Below are 23,511 nucleotides of genomic sequence, written 5' to 3' on the forward strand. Positions count from 1 at the left end.
AACAGTCTCATTTATAAATCAATTTAATATTTATCTTAATTTTAAAACAACGCTTGCTTTTGAATAAACTGATATGGTCAAACGAACATGCTCCTACCCCATGCAAAAACAAGCAGCTTGCAAACCCACTGTTAAGGAGATGCTGAATGAAACACCAGAAATTTCAACCACACTTTCACCAACCTACTCTCTCCGATCCATCAGCATGTCAGGACCCCTCTTGTCTTCAGAGCCTTTGCATTCATTTTCTTTGTTCTGGTCTCTCTTCTCCAGAAAGTTCTGTGGCTTGTCTCCTCTTCCTGACATAAGTCTTCAGGTCTTTATTTATATTTCACTTTCTCAATGAAGCAGCCCTTGGAAGCCCCATCTAAAATTTACAAACCACTATACACACACCACTTCCTCTCATCCTCTCCTTATAATTTTCTTCTCACTATAGAGGATATGATGCATTTTACTTATTTACTGCCTGTTTCCCCTTTTATAATACAACGATACCTTTGTGAAGACAGGGTTTTCTTATGTCTTGTTTATTGCTGGTGCTGGAATAGTACCTGGCATCAAGTAGATGTGCCAGACATATTTATTAATAAATAATTGAATGAACTATCGATCCAACCTGTAACTGTTCTCACATGGTGATAACACAGGTTCCTAGTTGTATTGCCTGCTTTGAAAAGAGTTACAGAACTGGCTTTAACAGCCATCCGCCTGGGTTAGTTTTCTACTCCTGCTGTAACAAATTACTACAAACTTAGTGGCTGCTGCTGCGGCTGCTAAGTCGCTTCAGTCGCGTCCGACTCTGTGCGACCCCATAGACGGCCACCCACCAGGCTCCCCCGTCCCTGGGATTCTCCAGGCAAGAACACTGGAGTGGGTTGCCATTTCCTTCTCCAATACATGAAAGTGAAAAATGAAAGTGAAGTTGCTCAGTCGTGTCCGACTCTTAGTGATCCCATGGACTGCAGCCTACCAGGCTCCACCGTCCATGGGATTTTCCAGGCAAGAGTACTGGAGTGGGGTGTCATTGCACAAGGCAGCAAAACTTCATTGTCTTACAGTTTTGTAGGTCAGAAGTGCAACGTGGGACTCAGTGGGCTAACATAAGGTGTGGCCTGGCTCTGTCTCTTTCAGGAAGTTTTAGGGCAAGATTTGTTTCCATGCATTTTTCAGATTCTAAAGGTCATCTCCAACCCCAGGAAGGTGTGTGGCCCCTTCCTGCATTTTCAAAGCTGGCAATGTCACGTGGATCTGGCCAATCTTCCTTAGTTACATCTCCCTCTGACTCTCTTTTTCTGCCTCCCTTCTTATGTGAGACCCATACAGATAATCCAGAACAATTTCTCTATTTTAAGATCATCTGATTAGCAACCTTAAATCCATCTACAACATTAATTTCCCTTTGTCCAGCAACCTAACATATTCCTAGATCTCTGAGATGAGGATGTGGAACTCATTGATGGCCATTCTCTCTTCCCAATCACATCATCCTTTGGAATGATCTAAGAAATGACAAGATGTCTCCCATCACTTTCATAGCTGTGATGTTTCTTATCCAGATACATACTGAGCCCTTACATTTGCTCCTGTCCTAAATCCTTACTGAGGTACAGTACAAACTTCCCCAGACTTAGAGGCAGAAGACATCCACTGAAGACCCTTTCTGCAACTGACCAACTCAGTTACCATCACTGAGACTCCCTTTTCTCAACAGAAAAATGGAAATAATAAAACCTCCTGACAGGGCTATTATGAAGATGAAATGTGGTAATGTTTATAAAAGCTCTAGAAATGTCAAACTCCACACGATGTAAGGAATCATTATTATGATAGACATCTCTAGCACCAAGGATACCCCGAGTCTGTACTGATGGTGGTTTTGATTGTTTTGCTACCTGAAAGAAATGATACAAATTATCACTTACATACTTTGGACAAATCAGAATTAAAACAGACAGTGCTACCCACAGTACAAGTCCTACATTACCTTTACCTGGATTATGATGACAATATTGTACAGACAATCCAAATGTGAATAAGAATTTGAACCTTCCTATTTGAAGGTTCTGAGTACAAACTGAAGCAGGGCAAAGGCTAACAGAGTTTTGCTAAGAGAATGCACTGGTCATAGCAAACAGCTCTTCCAAAAGGACAAGAGATGACTTTACACATGGACACCACCAGATTGTCAATATCAAAATCAGATTGATTATATTCTTTGCAGGTGAAGATGGAGAAACTCTACTCAGTCAGCAAAAACAAGACCAGGAGCTGACTGTGGCTCAGATCATGAACTCCTTATTGCAAAATTCAGACTTAAATTGAAGAAAGTAGGGAAAACCACTAGACCATTCAGGTATAACCTAAATCAAATCCCTTACAATTATACAGTGGAAGTGACAAACAGATTCAAGGGATTAGATCTGATAGACAGAATGCCTAAAGAACTATGGATGGAGGTTTGTAACACTGTACAGGAGGCAGTGATCAAAACCATCCCCCAAAGAAAGAAATGCAAAAAGGCAAAATGGTTATCTGAGGAGGCCTTACAAATAGCTGAGAAAAGAAGTAAAAGGCAAAGGACAACAGGAAAGATATACCCAACTGAATGCAGCATTCCAAAGAATATCAAGAAACCCTTTCTAAGTGAACAATGCAAAGAAACAGGGGAAAACAATAGAATGGGAAAGACGAGAGATCTCATCATGACAAGGGAACATTTCATGCAAATTTGGGTACAATAAAGGACAGAAATGGTATGGACCTAACAGAAGCAGAAGATATTAAGAAGAGGTGGCAAGGTGTTCGCAGCCACCAATGTGCCGGCATTGCTCTCCAACGCCAGCGCCACCTCTAGCTCGCCAAGCTCCAGCAGAAGGAGAAGGGGGGTAAGTAAGGAGGTCTCTATACCATGGTACATACAAAGAAGACTGCCTGCAAATCAACTGGTGGTAAAGCACCGAGGAAGCAACTCACTACAAAAGCAGCTGGCAAGAGTGCGCCTTCTCCTGGAGGGGTGAAAATACCTCATCGTTACAGGCCTGGCACTGTGGCACTCTATGAAATTAGACGTTATCAGAAGGCCACTGAACTTCTGATTTGCAAACGTCCTTCCAACGCCCGGTGTGAGAAATTGCTCAGGACTTCAAAACAGATCTGCGCTTCCAGAGTGCAGCTACTGGTGCTTTGCAGGAAGCAAGTGAGGCCTATCTGGTTGGCTTTTTGAAGACACCAACCAACCTGTGTGTTATCCATGACAAACATGTAACAATTAAGCCAAAAGACATCCAGCTAGCATGCTGCATACGTGGAGAACATGCTTAAAAATTTACTATGATGGGAACATATCATTCTTAAAAAAAAAAAAAAAAATGTCTGAAAGATATTACTTTGCTGCAAATGTCCATCTAGTCAAAGCTATGGTTTTTCCAGTAGTCACGTTATTGGTAGTTCTGAATGTTACCTATTTTTTTTTCCCATGGGGTCAAAAGGTACCTAAGTATATGATTGCATGTGGTAAAATAGGGGACAGAAATCCAGTACTGGCAGTTCTTCTATTTTCATTTGTGTGTGAATTTTTAATATAAATGCAGAAACACAAAGCATTAATGCAAGTCAAAATGTTTCAGTGAACAAGTTTTTCAGCAGTTCAACTTTATAACAATTATAAATAAACTTGTTAACTTTTTCTGGAAAATGCAAGCATTTGGATTTTTTAAAAACCAGTAAATTTCTTATTGACTGCAACTAAATGGTGTTTGCAGCATTTTTATCATACAGTAGATTCTGTCCATTCACTATACATTTCTAACTGAGTTGTCCTACATGCAAGTACATGTTTTTAATGCTGTCTGCCTTCTGTGCTATTCCTGTAAGTTTGCTATTAAAATACATTAAACTATAAAAAACAAAAACAAGAGGTGGCAATAATACAGAAAAGAACTATACAAAAAAGACCTTAATGACACAGATAACCACGACAGTGTGATCACTCACCTAGGGCCAGACATCCTGGAGTGCAAAGTCAAGTGGGCCTTAGAAAGCATCACTATGAACACAGCTAGTGGAGGTGATGGAATTGCAGCTGAGCTATTCCAAATCCTAAAAGATGATGCTGTGAAACTTCTGCACTCAATATGCCAGCAAATTTGGTAAACTCAGCAGTGGCCACAGGACTGGAAAAGGTCAGTTTTCATTCCAGTCCCAAAGAAGGACAATGTCAAAGAATGTTCAAACTACTGCACAGTTGCACTCATTTCACATGCTAGCAAGAAATGCTCAAAATTCTCCAAGCTAAGCTTCAACAGTATGTGAACCAAGAACTTCCAGATATTCAAGCTGGATTTAGAAAAGGCAGAGGAACCAGAGATCAAATTACCAACATCCGCTGGATCATAGAAAAAGCAAGAGAGTTTGAGAAAAACATCTACTTCTGCTTCATTGACTATGCTAAAGCCTTAGACTATGTGGATCACAAGAAACTGTGGAAAATTCTTCAAGAGATGGGAATACCAGACCACCTTACCTGCCTCTTGAGAAACCTGTATGCAGGTCAGGAAGCAACAGTTAGAACCAGAAATGGAACAACAGACTGTCTCCAAATTGGGAAAAGAGTACATCAAGGCTGTATATTGTCACCCTGCTTATTTAACCTGTATGCAGAGTACATCATGCAAAATGCTGGAATGGATGAAGCACAAGCCAGAATCAAGATTGCTGGGAAAAATATCAATAATCTCAGATATGCAGATGATACCACCTTTATGGCAGAAAGTGAAGAGGAACTAAAGAGCCTCTTGATGAAAGTGAAAGAGGAGAATGAAAAAGTTGGCTTAAAACTCAACATTCAAAAAACGAAGAGCATGGCCTCCAGTCCCATCACTTCATGGCAAGTAGATGGGGAAACAATGGAAACAGTGACAGACTTCATTTTCTTGGGCTCCAAAATCTTCTGCAGATGGTGACTGAAGCCATGAAAGTAAAAGATGCTTGCTCCTTGGAAAAAAAGCTATGATAAACTCAGAGAGCATATTAAAAAGCAGAGACATTACTTTGCTGCAAATGACCATCTAGTCAAAGCTATGGTTTTTCCAGTAGTCACATAAAGATGTGAAAGTTAGACCATAAAGAAGGCTTAGTACCCAGGAACTGATGCTTTTGAACTGTGGTGTTGGAGAAGACTCTTGAGAGTCCTTTGGACTGCAAAGAGATCAAACCAGTCAATCCTAAAGAAATCAATCCTGAATATTCATTGGAAGGACTGATGCTGAAGCTGAAACTCCAATACTTTGGCCACCTGATGGGAATAGCCAACTCATCAGAAAAGACCCTGATGCTGGGAAAGGTTGAAGGCAGGAGGAGAAGGGGACGACAGAGGACGAGATGGTTGGATGGCATCACCGACTCAATGGACATGAGTTTGAACAAAGTCCGGGAGATGGTGAAGGACAGGTAAGCCTGGTGTGCTGCCATCCATGGGGTTACCAAGAGTGAGACAGTACTGAGTGACTGATCAAGAAATTAATCCCATCTACTGCTTCCCAACATCAAGGGGAAATGCCTTTTCTTGTCCCGTAGAAAGTCGCTGAAAGAAGTTTAAAGCAACTTCTTTAAATGGGGAGCACCAGCCTCCCACTTGTGCTTCCAAGTACAACTCTCATGATCAATTATTCCTTCCTCAATTTCCCCTTAGAAGGATACTACAGGGAAGACTCTGAACTTCATATTCACGGAAAAGAATTGCCAACCTGAAACATATTTAACTGGGTACTTCCCCTAAGGTAGTTGCAACTATTGCTTTTATGGAGCCAGGTGAGGATTTCATAGAAGCTGATAAGTGTTCTCAGGGACAAAGATCTGATTGTGAACTTCCTGGCCTCTGGTGGGTCTTGCCCAGATGCAAGCTCATATCACAGGAGTCAGTGAATTTCACACCATTAGATGTGTTCCAATAAATCAAGGGCTTATATAAATCCCAGAACCTGCTTTTGTGGGGCCCAAGCTACAACCAACTTAAACCTAAACAGGGTGGATGTTTCACAAATTGAAACAACTTCATAAAAAGACCATGGGAGCTGGGTCCTTGATTCCATGCTGCCTGATTTTCCAAGAGGGGAGAAAGTCTTTTCTAAGCTGAGAGTCTTTGAGCATTGTACATTTGTCCTCAGTACTTAGGGGGGATCAGTTCCATTTATTCCCCCCTTCAAGCTGTAAGATTTTTTAAAAAGACCCCATGAATAACCCACTGCAATTAGAAAGAACTGCTAATTGGATCAAGAAGTTAAAGGTATAAGACATGTTTGTATTGAATTTCCCTTGAAATACTCTTGGATTTAGAAGATAAAGGCAAAGAGGACTTGGCAATGTGAATTTTTACTGGCAACAGAAAATTTCAGCTCAACAATTATTTCAGAATAATTATTTTTGCCAAACACAGCAAATATTTCTGGATTTACCCAAACCTAATACAGTAAGGGTAGCATTTCAAACTGCTTCCACTTTGTATGCTAAGTCACTTCAGTTGTATCCAACTCTCTGTGACCTGATGGACTGAAGCCTGCCAGGCTCCTCTGTCCATTGGATTCTCCAGGCAAGAATACTGGAGTGGGTCACTGTGCCCTTCTCCAGGGGGTCTTCCTGACCCAGGAATCAAACCTGCATCTGTTACATCTAACCTGCATTGGCAGGCGGATTCTTTACTACCTGGGAAGTCCTGTTTCCACTTTAGTCACTCACTAAATACTGAGATGGCCAAAGCAACCAATAAACTCTTGTAGTAATAAATGGCTAGTCTATTTTTCTTTACCAATTTACCACAGATTCTTGTGGGAAAAAAAGCTTCACAGTAAAATATTAATTTAACTCTATCAGGGAACTAATTCATATGTTTAAAAAGAAAATTCATTAAATGTTTCCCTGAGAGAGTTATTATCTACAGATATGTCTCAATTTTCTAAATTTATGTATGTTTTCAACTAATATAATCTCTTATTTATTGCAGTTTTAGGAGCTATATTGAATAAAAGATAAGATGATTTTCATCATCTAGATTTTTATTCTGTCATCTTTATATCAATTCAAATCTGGTATCCTCTAAACTTTCCTTGGCAAACTCAAGTAACCACTAACTACAAATGAAGCAAATACTCTCAGTCACTAGTTACAAGATTACAGTTCCTAAACTGTCTATTCACAAATGTTTAAGTTCTTTCTTTGAGGACGGAGAAGCAGCAAGGACTTGACTTTGGTAGTGTGCATGAATATCCATGGATCTGTGGGATTCTATGATCTGCTTTGAGTCAAATATTTTGTCAAAAGCAAAACCAGTTCACCAAACCAAGGAATTCCTGCTGAGAAATATCAACTCTCTCACATCCTTATCTTCAGGGAAAACCCAAAACCCAGGGTTGACTCTTGAGAGTCCCATACAAAGCAAGGACATCAAACTAGTCAATCTTAAGGGAAATCAACCCTGAACACTCTTTGGAAGGGCTGATGCTGAAGCTGAAGCTCCAATACTTTGGCCACTAGATGCAAACAGCTTACTCTTTGGAAAAGATCCTGATACTGGGAAAGATTGAAGGCAGAAGAAGAAGAGGGTGACAGAGGATGAGATGGGTGGATGGCATCATCAATTCAATGGACATGAACTTGGGCCAACTCCAGGAGATAGTGAAGGACAGGGGCGACTGGAGATGGTGAGGGTCAGGGAAGCCTAACACGCTGTAGTCCACAGGGTCTCGAAGAGTCAGATATGACTTGGCGATTGAACAACAAAATGCTCCCAAAATGATCCATAAGAACCCAGACATTTTTACAAATGGCTCAATCCCAAGACTCTTACTAATGTTCCATTTCAATGTACTAGTGCAGTAGGATTCTCCTAAACCAAATCCTGTTCATGTAAAGAAACGATGGTGAGGTCCCAGCAAGTTCCCCAACCTTAGCTCTGAGAATAGCTGTACCAGTAGAAAGCGCACTGCCTTCATCTGCTGAATAACTTGTTGAAAGCCAATCAACCACAGACAGGTGATTATTCTAAGGTACTTTTTAAATGTAAGGTCTTTTTTAATTTGGGGAAACTTGGCTTCTTTTCTTTAAGACAGTCCATTCCACAACAATGGTTCATAATTAGATCTATTTATTTTGACAGTCCCTACCTCCTGATAAAAGGCCATCTGCAACATTTCAAATTAAGGATTTTTTCCTACAAAGAACATTATTATTCACAACGTGAAATACTGAGGCTTGAAAGAGAAGTATAATCAAAGATCACAACATAAAATTCCATTATCACGGTGTCTGGTTTTGACTCTGCTTTCTCAATTTAAAGACGAAGAACTAGAAGTAAATGTAATAAGTACTGAGGCATAAAGGATGGGGGGGGTGGAACTGCTGAGTTAGACTGCAAACATCTCAAGTTTTAGGGGTGGGGATGTGAGAGCTCAAGGGATGAGGGTAGTGAGTCAATGCAATATTCCATCCGAGTGTTGCTTACAGAAACTTCAAGAAAGCTATAAAGTAAAATAACTGTAAATGTTATCTCTTTATCTATTTCCTACTTGAAATATAGAATAATAATGTTTTAAAAGAAAAAAGATGTCAGCAAAAAGGAAAATGAAAGACTCAAAGGAATATGTGTGTGTGTGTGCGTGTGTGTGTGTGTGCGTATGTGTGTTCTCAATCATGTACGACTTGTTGGGGCCCCATGGACTGTAGCTCATCAGGCTCCTCTGTCCAGGGAATTTTCCACGTAAGAATACTGGAGTGGTTTGCCATTCCCTCCTCCAGGGGATCTTCCCATGTCTCTGGATAAAATGAGATGATGATGTGTGGCCACATAGTGGCTTCCCAGCATCTGAGCCCCTGCCTAATTTGGTAAATTTCCTGCCATCTAGGTCTCTCTGGGAAACAAAACCACTTCAGTAAAGCAGTCAGAGTAGCCAGATACCTGCTTTTCTAGCCCCTCTGGTAACTATGGCACAGGTGATGAGCTAGCCGTGAGCAACAAGACACCCTGGGGCTTCAAATCATGGGCTCGGTGATTCGGCAAACAGGGAGCCTTTGTTCCGCTGGCTGAGGAGGCAGCAGCCAGTTGCCAGACCAGCAGCATCAGCAGCTCTGAGCAGCAGCATCCAAGGCCAACACCAGCAGTGGGCACACGAGCCACCATGTCATGTTCAGTGAGGGCAGCAGCCATGGCTCACCAGGCTGGTTCTGTGGTATGACTTTGACTGTGAATCTGGCCTCTCGGTTCCCACCCATACTCTAAGTCTGGTGCCTGGTATTTCACAGCAACTCTACCAGATGCCTGATATCTTTTAGGAAATTCCTTTTATCCCTAAGCCAGCCAGAGTCAGTTTCAATTGCTTGCCTTGAAGATTCCTAAGGGATACATTATGTAACAGGACCTAAATATTTGTGCTAAATCAGAACAATAGCATCAAGCCACATTACGAGCTGCCACTGAATCCATCTCAGCGTGTGAGCCTTATCCTATCTTTGGATGTGGAAAATCACAAGGATGACCAGGCTCATATTTATTTATTATTATTATTATTATTATTATTATTATATCATGCAGGGACTACCTCCTCAGAATCTCACTCACTACAGAAGAATGCAGAATGGGAAAGCAGAAATAGATGAGAATATGGTTCAAAAGTCTTTTATTAATTTCCCACTATTCTTAAATGTAAATTCTTATCAAACCCCAAATATATTTAATGACATATAAATTCCTTGTTGTAATATCCTAATGTGAAATGTATTCATTCATGGAACTAAAAGTGAGAGTTATGTGATATTGGGTAGAGGGGTGAAGACTACTGAATGCACAAACTTCTTCATGGCAACTTCACAACACAGCATTTGGGACAAAGGCATACTAAGCTATTTTAAAATAGAACTAGTCTTTGTAAACAGGATAACTACTATGGGGTTCACAGGGCTTTATTATACAAAAGCTGTACTTTAAATAGATGAAAATTACTTAATAAACTATCATATGCAGTAAAACTGTCAAGAAAAGCAAGGACATGATAAACACAAATTTCAAAAAAGTGGTTCTGAGGAGGAGAATGCAAAAGGGGAAGGGCTTATATTCCAGAAGTGAGTAGTAGATTAGAGAGGCTTACTTCATTATTAGGCTTTAAGCTACATGATACAAACTCTTGAATGTGTGATATAGTTCATAATGAAAAATCTAAAGACACAAAGGACAAATAATGATAAAACTAAAAAAGACCGTGTTTCAGGAACATTTTCCTTCAGTTTACTTATTGCTGAAGCACCAACTCTTAATAATACAGCCCCTGGAGCAAGCACACAGTCCTTCCCTTAAGACGAAAAACAGAGCCCACATGTTTTTTGCATCAAGACCACTGGGCAGCTAGAGGCCTGTGTTGATAATCAGTTGCAGGTGAAGGTACCTCTCAGCATCGATCAAGGGCAATGCAGGGCTCTCAGCAGCCTCTCCCTCCCCAGCCTAGGGATCCATATGCTAAACGTGAGCACCTGCTAATTCTTTGTCGTAACAGGCACTTCCCAGGAAACTCCAACCCTGCAGAGACCCCACCAGGCTGCCCAGCCTCCAGCAAGGTGCCGCTTGTTACAGGAGCTGTTTGTAGTGTCTGCCTCAATCAGCAGGCACGTTTGGCTCAATAAACTGACACACTCTGCCCTCGCCCCAGCCACATCTTATAAGAAACCCAGAGAACTGCCAGAGTTTTTGTTAACCTTTCAAAACACTAGAAATGAGTCTCAATAAAATCTAAACATGAGTTCTCAGAGTGGTAGGGGAAAGCACAAAACTCTAACTCCTCATCAACCAAGTGTGAAAAAAAAAAGGAAAAAAGCTTACAATGGAACCCTGACAGCTGGAAAATACAACTACGTAATGACTTCAACCCCTTAGTGGATGCTGAGGAGGCCACGGTGGTGACTGTTTATTTTGTACCACAAAAGCCTGGAAATAGCAATAATGTGAGAACCATAATTTCATCCATGATGCCTGTAAGCAAAGAACACTAAACTCTAACAAGCAATATCTGCAGAACATCCTGGAGGTTGTGTGCCATACTCGGGGGAAAAAGTATAGATTTGACTGTCTAGAGATCTTATGGTCAAGTCTCAGTTCTACAACTTTCCCCTGAGTCTCTTTCTCACTAGTGTCATAAAGGCAATAATCTCCACCACATGGAGCTGCTATGAGGTTTACATGAGACAACATATGGAAACATCCACTGTGGGGCCTGGCATATGCAAGGTACTCAATAACGGATCACTCCACTCCTGCTCCCTGGAGCACCTACAGCCACAAAGCGCTGCTTCATTCTTAACTACTGTGGGCCAAGCCAGTCTCTCCAGGCCCAGAGCTTCCTGGCAGTCCACGGCTGCAACCCCCTTGACAGTCATGCCTTGGGGCCTGCAGCAATTCTCCATAATATAATACACAAGCCCTCATGGCATAAGAGTACCCAGGGCTGACGATCACAGTTAGAGCAGTAAACAGGCTTCACTCCAGGCCCACAGGGTGGGTGATCTTTTGTTGATGTTCCACATCTAGTAAAATTCCTAAGTGATGTTTACAAATCAGATTGAACTCAGACAAAGTTATCATCTTAAAACTACCATTGTTAATCCCTCTTCACCTTTGTGATATGTCCCTGGTACCCTCATAACCAGGCACTCCATGACCATACTTGATAACTGCTCCCTGTTCCTTCCCTAATAGCTCAGCTGGTAAAGAACCCACCTGCAATGCAGGAGACCCCGGCTGGATTCCCGGGCTGGGAAGATCCGCTGGAGAAGGGATAGGCTACCCACTCCAGTATTCTTGGGCTTCCCTTATGGCTCAGCTGGTAAAGAATCCGCCTGCAATGTGGGAGAGCTGGGTTTGATCCCTGGTTTGGGAAGATCCCCTGGAGAAGGGAAAGGCTATCCACTCTAGTATTCTAGCCTGGAGAATTCCATGGACTGTAGAGTCCATGGGGTCACAAAGAGTCGGACACGACCGAGCGACTTTCACTTTCCCTGTTCCCACCCTCCGAGACCCACCAACCCAGAACTCTGCCCATGCCTCACCACAAAGACTTACCAGCTTATTGTCACACTTATAGAATTACAAATCAAACCATTGACAGGAAATCTAGTCTAACCCTCCATTTAATTAATAAGAAACCATGGCCTTGAGGCCCAGGGATGTGATGCCAGATGCTAGGTAACACTGGTGCCAGGTCTGGAGGCCAGACCCTCTGATTCCCAGGCCAGAGCTCTTTCGAACACACAGCGCTGCCTTAGATGGGAGCCTCTGTAGCTGGACCAGAACCAAGGCACACAACAACTTAGTGTTAGTGTACCCGGCTCTGAAGTGACAGTTGCTTTTACCAGAGACTGTTAGCTAAATGGGAAATGTGCTAAGTCGTTTCAGTCGTGTCCAACTCTTTGCAAACCCATGACCTGTAGCCCGCCAGGCTCTTCTGTCCATGGGATTCTCCAGGCAAGAATACTGGATTGGGTTGCCATGCCCTCCTCCAGGGGATCATCCCAACCCAGATATCAAATCCATGTCTCCTTCAGCTGCCTGCTCTACAGGCAGGCTCTTTACCGCTGAGCCCCCAGGGAAGCCCAAATAGAATGAGTGACAAACGGGATGAGCTTAAACTTCAAGACAGCTGCCAAGGCCAGATATTTGGGGTTGAATAAGAGGGTTTTGGCCTCCCTCAAGTCATTCCACTTAGATGACCACCTATATACTTCTAGGAAGTGTTCTGCAGATGAGGGAAAACGAGGCCTCTGTTTCCCATCCATCTATCCATTCCATGAACAGTTGCTGAATGTTGGATATGTACACAGTGTATGGTTATAGGGATTGAAAAGATGACCCCTGCCCCCTTTATTCACACTCTGTGTGCCAAGTATTACACTAAGCCTTGCCTTCTCTGATTCAACCTTCACAATAATCATATGAAATAGATGTCTGTATCTCCCATGTTACAGACAGGGAAACGAGAGAGAATAGAAGTTTAGTAAGCGCCCAAGTCCCAAGTTTAGTAAGTGGTGAGAGTGGGACTAGAATCCAGTCTGCCCTACACCACAGCCTGTGCCCTCATCCGCTTCCTGGTACCCTCTCTCCACAGGTGCATGGGTGACCTTGGTTGGTTTGGGGGAATATCAGGAAACTCAAATAAGAAAAAGCACATAAATCAGTGGGCACAGTGCTTGGCTGACAGTAAATGTTTTATCTTTTTAAAGTTGGATGAGACAAACCATTTCATAAAACTTTTATTTAGTTTGGAACTCAGTGACACTTAGGTTTGCAATGACAATATTAATATATAAATGGCAGAGAATTTTGCCGTGACCTGGTCATTCTGTTTAATCTGTCTGCGATTTTCCATGGATATTAAAAAAAAACATTCTAGACATTTTCTGGTTCCTACAGTCTGAACAGCAATATTTTGTGTGCAAATAACCCCTGTCATTCCATTCTGTCTGTCTATATACTTATTTATGTGAAGACAGGGCCACCTTCATTCCTCATTTAAATAGTCCACAGGGAGTGGGTGGAGTTCAATGAAAGACTGTTGAGTCCCTGGCTGAGAGTTATGAATGTTGAGTAATGATCCTTTTACTGGGAACAATGAGTTTGTTAACTTGAGCATAATTAAAATTAGAGGACTTTCCCTGGGGTTGCATTACCTCTCCCTGAGTGACAATCAAAACTCTCTGATAGCAGGTCGCGGAAAAATTTCAGAGGCATGGGGTTTCTAGGGCAGCATTCTGCTCCAGAACCAACAGAACCTTCTGTGATGACGGAAATATTCTTTCTGTGTCTACTCAGCCAAGTACAGCAGCCACTAGCCACCCACGGCTACTAAGCACTTGAAATGGGGTTGAGTGGCTGAGGAACTGGATTTTTAAATTTAGTTCATTTTAAGTACTGTACAAAGTCACATGCAGCTGGTGGCAACCACATAAGACAATACAGTTCTAGAGGAACTGATGGCAGGAAAGTTGATCTATGGAGGACAGAGCAAGGCTCGGTAACTTATATTTTCGTTTCTTGACAGATCCTTAACCACCCAGAAACATGACCACAAGAAGGCCTGGGTCATGTTGGAAAGAGAGCAGTTTGTGATGTTCTTCCTCTCTCCAATTCTGGGATTTCTTCAGGTAGGACCTGGACCACCATCAGGAACAAAAGAAAGTAAAGGGACTTTGGAACTTCTGAGCCATCTTTTTACAAAGGAGGAAACCAGAGGCCAAAGAGGAAGCCCTCTTCCCCAGGTCACATGATGGAAGAACAATAAAAGTCTCCTGACACACAGTCCATGCTCTTTCAATTAAACTTAGCTAACATCTCAGCTATCATCCCTAATAAACTGTGGGCAGATAAGGTTTCAGGAGCTGCAGCAAAACATTAAAACATATAAATGATGCCAAGAATAGGATGTTGCGACTGGCGTCCCTAGCTTAAGTGGCCATCCCATCAAAACTGGGCAACTGCCTCTTGTGGTCAATTGTTGCCATGTAAGAATATTTAACTTGATTGTCCAGTTGTCCCAAGGAAAGGTAACCTCTGGCTTAACCTGTCTTCTCCCCACCCTCATCTCTATAACATCCTCACCAGTTAGTGATTATTATTCTCACATAGAGGTTACAGATTACTGAAGTTAAGTATCTAACTCAAGAAACAGGTAGTAGAATATGAATTCAAAAGCAAATTAGGTTTTAAAGCCTAGGCACTTTCCACCACATCCCACTTTCTCCTCACAGCAGCTCTACCTATTGAGGTTCCTTATTCTTTCCAACAGATGGGCTTGAAGTGGCTCTTCATGCAATAGATCATCTTGCACATTTTACTTTCTTTTCTACAATTTCATTGTTAACAAATGACAAAAAAATGCCATTACCATCGGTGAGGAAAAGAATCAAGGTATTGCTTCTTGAATCAAAATACCAACAAAATGAAATATTGGTGCCAAAATAATTGGTAAGCATCCCTATCCACATTTACTCCATTCCTAGGACTTCCCTGGTGGCCCAGTGGTTAAGAATTCACCTGCCAATGCAGGGGACCTGGGTTCAATCCCTGGTCCAGGAAGATCCCACATGCTGTGGAGCAACTAAGCCCATGTGCCACAATTACTGAGCCCGTGAGCCCCAGAGCCCATGCTCGACAATGAGAAGCCACCACAATGAGAAGCCTGCATATCGCAACTAGAGAGTAGTCGCTGCTCGCCACAACTAGAGAAAGCCTGCACACAGCAATGAAAACCCAGCGCAAGCATAAGTAAATAAATAAACACATTTACCCCATTCCTACCACCTGTCAACAGTGGGTCCGAAGTGTCTATGTATGTATCTTCCTTTTAAAATGTCCATGTCTAAACATTTCAAGTACAGGACTCTTATATGGAAAATTAATTTTAAAACTAAAAGTAAAAAGAAGAGGGACTGGACACAATGAAGGTGCTATGCCATGCTCCTGTTTTCTCTATCAAAGCAAAAACTCTCAATGTGCTATTTATGTTAGTCATAACTCTTCTCTGTTTGAGATGCCGCATCTACAGTGATTAATGGGTAAAGTCTAGGATTTCTAATGCTGTCTACCCTGATTGTAAATTGATATATAGTTGGCAGCAAATTCCATTTGAGCTCATGATTTTCCTGTAAATGTACCCCAACATAGCTGCCACATTCCTAAATTCTGGGCAAAATTGATGATTGTGCTTCACTATTTGATTATTGTGTAGGAGCTTAATGTAAAACCCCAAAATAGCGATAATGTGATTACAGTTCTTTACTTCATTCCTGGCTGCTTAGTACTCTCAGCTTTACTTTAGCAGGCTGTTTGATGAAGATTAATTTCATTTTCTTTCTATCTGCTGTGTTAATAAAAATAAGTATTCTTGAGAAAATAGGACTACGTGGCACAATTAGCTAATACCCATTCCTTCTACCTCTCATAAATTATGTTGAAATTAACGGCAGTAAAAGTGAATTCAGAGATTTCAATCTGCTTCCCAGTGGCTGGTTAAAAAAAAGTACCCTAAACTCAGCCTTGCAAGGCCTTCTCACTCTAAGAACCAAGAGCAGTGGGCAAAATGAGATGTCAACTGGAACTGGAAATAAGGAATGAAAAAGGCCAGGGGGAGAGATGTGATAGAAAGAGAGGAGGCTAAGCAGTATGGTCTAGAGTGGAGAAGGAGACTCAAGTGTTTGGGAAGGTTCTCATGAGCAGCTGCTCCCTCCATGGTAAGGAGCTCGTATAATATATATGAGTTCCTCCACCTGATTTATCACAACCGCCAAGATTTCAAGCAATTGTCATCCAGTTCACAGCCCCTGAGCACGTCAGTTAAAGAAGGAAATTTTTCTCTTGGAAGATCCTCAAAAAGAGCTCTAACTAAACCTAAGAATCCATCAAAGGTAAGAGTGTATAACCTGGATTCAGAGCACAGTCACAGGCCTATCTTCTCATCCCAAGTACAAAATCCTGAAATTTCATTCTTTTATTCGTGTGTGTGTGTGTGTGTGTGTGTGTGTGTGTTAATCGCTCAGTCGTGTCCAACTCTTTGCGACCCCATGGACTATAGCCCACCAGGCTCCTTTGTCCATGGGATTCTCCAGGTAAGAATACTGGAGTGGATTGCCATACTCTTCTCCAGAGGATCTTCCCAACCCAGGGATCAAACCCTGGTCTCCTGCACTGCAGGCAGATTCTTTACCATTTAAGCTACAGGGAAGTCCTGTATTCTTGGAGTAGCTTAAAACGTGGTTCCAAAATTTTTAGATACCCTTCCCATCAATAAAGGCAATGGCACCCCACTCCAGTACTCTTGCCTGGAAAATCCCATGGACAGAGGAGCCTGGTAGGCTACAGTCCATGGGGTCGCTAAGAGTCGTACACAACTGAGCGACTTCACTTTCACTTTTCCCTTTCATGCACTGGAGAAAGAAATGGCAACCCACTCCAGTATTCTTGCCTGGAGAATCCTAGGGACGGCGGAGCCTGGTGAGCTGCCGTCTATGGGGTCGCACAGAGTCGGACACGACTGAAGCGACTTAGCATGTCCCCTTCCCTTGAGTCTGGGTAGGCTTTGTGACTGTGTGACCCAGAGAGGACAGGGAAGTGAGGCTGTGTGGTCTCCGCGGTCAGCCAGGAAAGGCCACGTGCCTCCTCTATGGGAATACGTGTATGCGGGGGCCTGAGTTCCAGGACAGTGCCCGACACCCCTGCCACCACCAGGCTGTAAGAAACCCACACAGAGGGGTTCCATGGGGCCATTCTGGTCACCAGACATGCCCGCAAACCGTGGCCCTGGCCCTTCAAGTCTTCACAGCTGGAACGGAGCCAACCTGGCCCCACTGTGCCCTGACTTCTTGGCCCATAGCCTTCAGGTGAGTGTAAGGAAATGGTTGTTTTCAGCAGCTAAGTGTTGAGGCAATTTGTTACACAGCAGTGGTCTCTGAAACAATCCTTTTGCTCCATTCCCACCTCTGATCTTTCTCTGTGGAGGCTTACATATTTAAATCCTTAAATGAGTCATTTCCACTTGTTTGTGGAGGTCTTCCCTGTAGCTCAGTTGGTAAAGAATCTGCCTGCAATGCAGGAGACCCAGTTTTAATCCCTGGGTTGGGAAGATCCCCTGGAGAAGGAAATGGCAATGCACTCCAGTATTCTTGCCTGGAGAAGTCCATGGACAGAGGAGCCTGGTGGGCTACAGTCCATGGAGTCACAAAGAGTTGGACACAACTGAGTGACTAACACACACACTCCACTTGTTTGTACCCTAAAACTCTCTGTTTAAGTGAAAATCTCTGCCTAAGAAATCAACGGCTAACAGAAACTCTGGACTCATCAGCTCACAATTTGGCAATCACCCTTCATCCAGAAAATAAATATGTGGCTTTCCTTCTATCAATCACATAATTTCTAGAATACTGCCTTCTCTCTGAAGCCTTCCCAGCTTAATCACACAGAAGATGATGGCATGTAATATCCACTCTCACCCATCCCCCACCAACAGCACATATAACCTTGGGCAGGCATGTACTGAGCAACTAAACATCATAAAAGATGTATGAGAAATATGAGTCATGACATCTCCCTTCAAAAGATTTCTAATCTTCTTTGGAAGGCAGTGCTAGCCAGCCCCTCTTACCAGCCTTATAAAGCAAAATAATAAAGATAGAGGGACCCACTGTCACAATGGCATCATACATAATAAAAATACAGAAATCTTACTTACCTTATTTCTGTGCTTATAAGGCATGCTTCTTTCATGCACATCCATGTCACCAGTATTAACAATAATAATGATTCCTTATATCTAAAATTGGTTACTATTCAATCACCTATTCACACATTCAATAACCATTTACTGCTCTCTTTGTATGGAACTTCCCTGGTGGCTCAAATGGTAAAGAATCTGCCTGCAATGTGGGAGACCCAGGTTAAATCCCTAGGTTGGGAAGATTCCCTGGAGAAGGGACTGGCAACCCAGTCTAGTATTCCTGCCTGGAGAATTCCTTGGACAGAGGAGCCTGGAGGGCTACAGCCCATGGGGTTTCAAAGAGCTGGGCATGACTGAGCAACTAACACTTCACACTTACATGTGCTAGGCCCTCTGCTAAGCTCTGCCTGTAACCCAGAGTAAGAGATCCAGTCCATGTCATTTCAAAGCTTACATTCTAGTGAAGGAGACAGATAACAAACGTGTAAACATTAAAAAATATGACATATACAGGAAAGGAAATGAGGAGGAGGATACAACAGACATTAAGTAGAAGTAGGGTGGCCACTCTGGTGAGGGTGGCCAGAGAAGACCCAGGAAAATTAGCGAACAGGTAGCATCTGAGGTAGATCCTAAAGATAAGGAGATGCTGGGGAAAACTACAAGAATAGGGTTTTGAGTAAGAGAACAGCACTTACAAAAGCCCCAAGGAAAGAAAAATCACTGCATGTTCCAAGAACAGAAAGGCCTATGTGTCCAGAGAGATGGAGGAGAAAGCAGGAGCTAAAAGCTCTATGAAGTGGAGCTTGTGTGTCACAATGCCAAGAGTGTGGTCTCCGAAACTATAAGCCATCCAAAGACAAAAGCAATGTAAATAGCAACTACGCTGTGCTAATAGTTACTTAATCATCATCGTCATCAGAGTAAAGTTTATATTGACTATGCGCTTACTTTGGATTAATATTTTGGAAAATATTGCTGTGTTCTTCTCTTGTCTTTCAAATATAAAGTATCCTTAGGACACAAAGAGGGCTTTCCAGATGGCTCAGTGATAAAGAATCCACCTGCCAATGCAGGAGACAGAGGAGACGTGAGTTTGATCCCTGGGAAGGGAAGATCCCCTGGAGTCGGAAATGCCAACCCACTCCAGTATTCTTGCCTGAAAAATTCCATGGACAGAGGAGCCTGGTGGGCTACAGTCCATACGGTTGCAGAGAGTCGGACACTACTGAGCAATGAGCATGAGACAGAAAGAAGGAAAACCTGGCACTCAAAATAGGCCTTCTGCAAGGCTTACTAATACACTGTCTTGAGAAAGAATTTTTAAATGTCTGTATCACCTTCCACATAGAAAGACTTGAAGAATTCTCCTCCCAGTGAAGAAAAGATGTGACACAGAAGAGAGTGAGGAAATCCCATCCTCATCCTCATCCCAGGGGATTTGAGAGGAGGACAAGCAGGGGAAAGAGTGAAGTGGTTGGAATGTGTTATGTAGATCTGGGAAAGTCAGAGGAATGCGAGTTCTAACCCTGTTCCTGCTCAGGGCTCTAGAAAAACATCACCTGTCGGGTTGCTCCATTCCAAAGTCCATGTGGAGGCAGTTAGCCAGACAGACAGCTTGGAGTGTAGTTTTTCTGAGCCCCAATCTGGGTCAGGAAGATTCCCTGGAGAAGGAAATGGCTACTCTCTCCAGTATTCTTGCCTGGAGAAATCCATAGACAGCGGAGCCTGGCAGGCTACAGTCCATGGGGTCACAAAGAGTCAGACATGACTGATCAACTAACACTTTCACACGTTCTTGGTTGCCTAAGGGGAAACATTGTGGTAGGGCTGGGATCTCAGGGTTCACAGCTCCCTAAGGGTAGAAATTAGAAAGTGACTGAACTTAGAGCCAGTATGCCAGCCGGGAGAGGGATGAGATGGTGCACTAGCAAAGGCTGGACTTGAAGAGTCCATTCAGGAGCAACTAGCCTCTGTTCCTGAAGTGGGGTGGGGTTTCAGAAGGCCTGTGATACCACTGAGAATAAGATGATGCCATGGAGACTGCCAGATCCTGATCAATCCCAAAGACACCAAGGTCCTTGTTACACCAGCTCAGATCTTAGCCAAGAATGCCAGTGGACCATGTGACAAGTGGGGAAACAGGGGGGCAGTGAACCCCATTAACTAGAGCTGTGGGCTCCTCCCTCCCACCAAGACTGCCGCAGCCCCTCACCTCCCCCACACACTTGCATCTCATCTTAGAGAGGAGCCCAGAAGAGCCCAGAACACTGAGAGAGCTGAAAGTCGGAGCACTTTTTCCTAGACACAGAACTGTATCTAAAATCCATATGGCAGACTACTATTTAAAACAACTTGGACATTTGATTAATTTTCCTTCTCATCAGCAAGAGTTTGCTTAGGAGGAAGATCACATGAGTGAAAATCAAAATTAAGGAGCTACATGTTCTCTGCTCATCCAGATGTGGTGGGAAAGAAATCTGTGACTCGTTACAAGTGCTTTACACATATCATCTCATTCAATCCTCAAAACAACAATAAGAATCCATCACTCTGAATCTCTTCCCCATGAATAAGAAGGAAAGTGTCAGGTTAAACAAAGTGATGAAGCTGACACATCCCTTGAGTGACAAAGCCACCATAGGTTTGAGTGCTTGACCAATGAAGGTTTTGCCTCATCACTCGCAGTCCAGACTTCCTATTAACGTGATGGCAGTGAGCATCATTAACTGTATACTTGTTACTTAAAACCACAAGGCACCTACCATGGGGGAGACACTGTTCTTACTGCTTTGCAAATAAAGGACTCATTTAATCTTCTCACCAATCACATAAAGTAGTCATCATTATTACTCCCATTTTTTTATATAAGAACACTGAACTCAGAAAGTGGAATAATTTGTCTTGGGTCAATTTTGCAGCTAATAAATGGAGGAATTGGTACTTGAACCCAGACCACAGAAAATGAGAAATGAGCTATTAACTGCTGCAGTGGACAAAGAATCAAAAAACTTTTCAAATTGTAATGTTTTTAAGTTACAATGGCTCTCAGTTCAGTTCAGTTCAGTTGCTCAGTCGTGTCTGACTCTTTGCGACCCCATGAATTGCAGCACGCCAGGCCTCCCTGTACATCACCAACTCCTGGAGTTTACCCAAACTCATGTCCATCTAGCTGGTGATGCCATCCAGCCATCTCATCCTCTGTCATCCCCTTCTCCTTCTGCCCCCAATCCTTCCCAGCATCAGGGTCTTTTCCAATGAGTCAACTCTTCGCATGAGGTGGACAAAGTATTGGAGTTTCAGCTTCAGCATCAGTCCTTCCAATGAACACCCAGGACTGATCTCCTTTAGGATGGACTGGTTGGATCTCCTTGCAGTCCAAGGGACTTTCAACAGTCTTCTCCAACACCACAGTTCAAAAGCATCAATTCTTCGGTGCTCAGCTTTCTTCACAGTCCAACTCTCACATCCATACATGGCTACTGGAAAAACCATAGCCTTGACTGGGCGGACCTTTGTTGGCAAAGTAATGTCTCTGCTTTTTAATATGCTATCTAGGTTGGTCATGACTTTCCGTCCAAGGAGTAAGCGTCTTTTAATTTCAGGGCTGCAATCACCATCTGCAGATATATTGGAGCCCCCAGAAAATAAAGTCTGACACTGTCTCCACTGTTTCCCCATCTATTTCCCACGAAGTGATGGGACCAGATGCCATGATCTTAGTTTTCTGAATGTTGAGCTTTAATGGCTCTATTTTGTAATAAAACTTATAATGGTTTAATCTACATGACTAATAAAAAGTTATATATTAATATTATCCCAGGGATGCAAGGGTCTTTCAATATTCACAAATCAATAAATGTAATAAACTACAATAACAAATTAAAGAATAAAAACCTCATGATCATCTCAATAGATGCAGAAAAAGCTTTTAATAAAATTTAATATCCATTTATTATTTTAAAAAAACTCTCCAGAAAGTAGGCATAGAGGGAACATACCTCAACATAATAAAGCCCATATATGACAAACCCACAGCTAACTTCAATGGTGAAAAGCTGAAGGCATTTCCTCTAAGGTTAGGAACAGTACAAAGATGCTCACTCTTACTATTTTTTATTCAACGTATTTTTGAAAGTCCTAGTCGTAGCAGTCAGACAAGAAAAAGAAATAGAAGATATCTAAATTGGAAAGGAAGAAGTAAAACTGTCACTATTTGCAGATGACACGATATTATATATAGAAAGTCCTAAAGATGCCACCAGAAAGCTACTAGAGCTCATTAACAAATTTGGTAAAGTGCAAGTACAAAACTAATATACAGAAATCTGTTGCATTTCTGTAAATTAACAACAAACTATTAGAAAGAGAAATTAAGGAAACAATCCCATTTACCATCACCTAACTGCCTCTAAGGAGGCAGAAGACCTGTGCTCCAAAAACTATAAAACACAAGTGAAAGAAATTGAAGATGACACAAAGAGCTAGAAAGATATACTAGATATACCATGTTCTTGGATTGAAAGAATCCATACTGTTAAAATGACCATACCAGCCAAGGCAGTCTACAGAGTTAATGCAATCTCTATCAAATTACCAATGGCATTTTTCACAAAACAGTAACAAAAAATTTCACAATCTATATGGAAACACAAAAGACCTTGAACAGCCAATGCAATCTTGAGAAAGAAGAAAAGAGCTGGATAAATAAATCTCCCTGGCTTTAGACTATATTACAAAGCTACAGTCATCAAAACAGTATGGTACTGGCACAAAAACAGAAATAAAGATCAACGGAGAAGGACAGACAGCCCAGAAATAAGCCCATGAATTCATGGTCAATTAATCTAAAACAAAGGAAGCAAGAATATACCATGGAGAAAAGACAGACTCTTCAGTAAGTGGTGCTAGGAAAATGGACAGTTACATGTAAGAGAATGGAATTAGAACATTCTCTAATACCTTAGACAAATATGAACTCAAAATGGATTAAATATCTAAATGTAAGACCAGATACTATAAAACTCTTACAGGAAAACATAAGCAGAACACTCTTTAACATAAATTGCAGCAGTTATTTTTTTAAATATGTTTCCTAAATTAAAGGAAATAAAAGCAAAAATAAATAAGTGAGACCTAATTAAACTTAAAAGCTTTTGCACAGCAAAGGAACCCATCAACAAAATGAAAAGACACCCTATAGAATGGGAGAAAATATTTTCAAATGATATGACTGATAAAGGTTAATATCCAACATATATAGATAGGT

At 42.1% G+C, this 23,511-nt stretch overlaps 1 protein-coding gene and 1 pseudogene across 1 annotated transcript in view; one reads left to right on the top strand and one right to left on the bottom strand.

Annotated features, from left to right (window-relative positions):
* PDE4D (phosphodiesterase 4D) overlaps nucleotides 1-23,511 on the bottom strand; it is a 1,572,405-nt gene that overhangs the window by 1,444,503 nt on the left and 104,391 nt on the right. The window lies entirely within an intron of this gene.
* Nucleotides 2,912-3,324, top strand: LOC145517675 (histone H3.3A-like; annotated as a pseudogene).

Source organism: Giraffa tippelskirchi, chromosome 8, assembly GCF_054371585.1.
Source record: "Giraffa tippelskirchi isolate mGirTip1 chromosome 8, T2T-mGirTip1v1.2.pri, whole genome shotgun sequence".
Lineage (NCBI taxonomy): Eukaryota > Metazoa > Chordata > Mammalia > Artiodactyla > Giraffidae > Giraffa > Giraffa tippelskirchi.